The sequence below is a fragment of the Arachis stenosperma genome, chromosome 10 (assembly GCF_014773155.1).
Source record: "Arachis stenosperma cultivar V10309 chromosome 10, arast.V10309.gnm1.PFL2, whole genome shotgun sequence".
NCBI lineage: Eukaryota > Viridiplantae > Streptophyta > Magnoliopsida > Fabales > Fabaceae > Arachis > Arachis stenosperma.
In genome coordinates this window covers 70,723,039-70,726,370 of record NC_080386.1, presented here as the reverse complement: position 1 = coordinate 70,726,370, position 3,332 = coordinate 70,723,039, and positions in this window count along the sequence as shown.

Genomic DNA, 3,332 nt, shown 5'->3' with positions numbered 1-3,332 from the left:
CCCATTTAAGATTCTGCACTTTAATTTCTGCTATTTAATTTCTAGTCATTTAAATTTCTGCATCTCAAACTCAATTCTGTTTAGCTCAACTAGCATATTCCTCTAACTAAAGTTGCTTGACCAATCAATCCTTGTGGGATTCGACCTCACTCTATAGTGAGTTTTACTTAACGATAATTCGGTATACTTGCCGAAAGAAAATTTGTTGAGAGACAAGTTTTCATGCATCATCGCGCCATGCACGCATACGCGTGGATCTCCAAAAGTGTCATCCTGCATGTAAGCGCCTTGTACGCGTGCGCGTCACTTGTGAACATAGCGTTCATCAAATGAAAATGCATAAAATCGACAAATCTTGCATCACTCATATAATCAACTAAATCTTGCAAAAATCTAATGAAAATGCATAAAATCAACAATGTTTGATTGAATCAGGACAGACATGAATTTCTCATCCAAGCACTTTCTTATTGCCTAGAAATGTATGAAAACCAAGTAAACACAGATAAAAATTGCTAGTAAAACATGTACAAAATAATGTGTCATCACCCGTAGATTTGGTGGTATTCGTAATACTCTGTTCGACTTCCTCCTCTCTTGCGGTTAATCGGGCAAGGCGGTAGGATCTTCTCAGTGTTGCATATCTCCCTGTAAGCATCTACAAGAGACACCCGAAGAGGGGTGTAGTTGTAGTACTTCCTGGGTTTCTCAGTAGGTTGGTCTTCTTTCTTCCTGGACTCTTTATCCTAGTCCCGAGGTGGGTAGGAGAATCCAGTCTTTGAGGTTTCTCCTAATCGGGAGTTCTCCTCCTTATTAATGTATTTTTCCGCCCATTCTTGAACCTCGTTGAGAGATGTTGGATGCTTTTTGGATATGGAGTGACTAAAAGGTCCTTCTCGTAGGCCATTCATGAGAACCGTTATGGCTGCTTCTGTCGGAAGATTTTGTATGTCCAGGCACGCTTTATTGAATCTCTCCATGTAACTGCGGAGGCTTTCACGATCTCCTTGCTTAATCCCTGGCAAGCTTGGAGCAGGCTTGGCTTTGTCTTTCTGGATGGAGAATCTAGTTATGAGTTTCTCGGTGAGGTCATCGAAGCTTGTTATTGACCTTGGCAGCAAGCTGTCGAACCACTTTATTACCGTCTTGGTCAAAGTGGTTGGGAAAGCTTTGCAACGAATTGCATCCGAGGCATCCGTGAGATACATCTGACTTTTGAAATTGTTGAGATTATGGCTTGGATCAGATGTACCGTCGTAGTGGGTCATGTCAGGAGCTTTGAAGTCTTTTGGGACTTTAGCTTTCATGATCTCTTTGGTGAACGGGTCTTGGTCCTTGTGAGGGCTATCCTCGCAGTTAGATCGAGTGGTCATGGTTTTGAGGTCGGCTTCGAGCTTTAGGAGTTTATCTTCTAGCTCCCGACGCCGTCTTATTTCTCTCCAGAGGTCTCCTTCGGCCTCTTCTTCAAGCTGTTTGAGGCGATCCTGGTGTTCACGGATGGCAGCTAAAATTAATGTGTTTGGAGATTCCTTGTCTCATTTGGATTTGTGTGTATCCTTTGGGGAGGTTGGTGTGGCATATGTGTTTTTGAGTGGCGTTCCTTCTTCTAATCCAGAGTTAAGGTCGTTGACAGGGTTATTCGCCATGGTGATGGGATGGCTTCCAGGTTCCCTGGCAATGGCGCCAATGTTCCGAGGGTTACCTAAAACTTAAGGTCGATCTCGGACGAGATCTTCTTGGTGTGATCGGAGCTGCTGTGTCTGACTTGCTAAATCTTGAGGTACTGCTGATCCTTGGTGACCGAAGGGTGGTGGTACCTGCAAGAGACTCCGATGCTTAAGTTAGCACGGGCTTTAAGCAGGTTTTCTGTAGAATTAGAGTATGACTTATACCTGGGTGATCCAGTGTATTTATAGTAGTGTGGGGTGACCTTCCTTGAGATAAGTTTGTTATCTTATCTTATCTATTTGAGGGAAAGATCACCTATCTTTTGGCCAGCCACCTTGAGGTGGGCTGTGTCCTTCTGCTTTGGGCCTGTTTTGGGCCTTTGGTGATTTGGTCGGGCTCTTTAAGAGGAGGTCGGTGATGAGCCAACCTTACAAGAGATCGGTCGTTTTTGTCTTCGTCTGACCCAGACCTTATAGTCGGTCCAGGGTATGAACAAATACGTTCTAAAGAGTGTTTCAACACTTGGTAACTTGGGTTAACTAAAGTCTACTATCAAGGGCAACCTAGTTACAAGGCATTTAGTAACCCAAAGAGGTGCTAGGCACCAATGTCTCTAGGATGAAATTTGAGCTAAGTGTCTATAGTGTGTATGTGATGAGGAGAGGCTTGAGTTAGTAGGTCTGAGGGGTGCTTCATCACCTAGCACCTTGAGCCATCTGGGTCGAGAGTATTGACTGAAAACTTATTTAAAAAATTGCCTCAACACAGAGCACTGAGGTACAAAATAAAGAATAAATTTCTAAGTGAAAAAGAAAACACCAAGGATCTATAAATAACAAGGGTCATAGTATCATCTTAGTTGGAACTTAGAAGGACATCTCACACCTTGAAATTAATAAAAGTTGAGCTGGAAATGTTTCTTGCATGAAACCCCAAGAACCAAGTTTAATTACCTTACAATAAGGACTCATAACCCTCTCTATTTTCATTCATTTTCTCATCTTTTAGTGCTTCCTTGGAGACAAGCAAGATTTAAGTTTGGTATTGTGATGCCAAGGCATCTTAGGCTAGTTTCACTGGCTTTTTTCTTTTGTTTTCATTAGGTTTTATGCACTTTCTTGATTTATAAGTAAGTATTTGGATAAGGATTTCATGCACACCTTGATTCATGCAAACTTGGTTATTTATGTATTTTTCATAAGATTTTATTCAATTTTTGCTTGATGATTGGATGATGCAAATATCTTGTGAATTATAGCAAACTTTGATGCCATTGTTTGATTGATGATAGGTGGAAATGAAGCTAAAAAGGGGAGAGCAAACAAGCAAGAAAAAGGCCATGGAAGGAAGCAAAAGGGAGCAACATTAGAGCCAAAGTTGATGCTCCAACGTTGCCTTAAACGTGGAGGAAAAAAGGAGAGACCGACATTGGAGCCAAAGTGGGTGCTCCAACGTTAGGTCCAACGTCCATGCTTAAAAGAGGTGCAAAGTTGGAGCCAAAATTGGCCTCCAACTTTGCCTCAAACGTTGGCCTAGAAAGGTGCATAGTTGGAGCCAAAGTTGGACTCCAACTATGCCTCAAACTATGAGAAAGAAGGCAACGTTTGAGCCCAAAGTTGGACCTCAAACGCTACCTCAAATGTTGGCCATGAGTAGGGTGTATA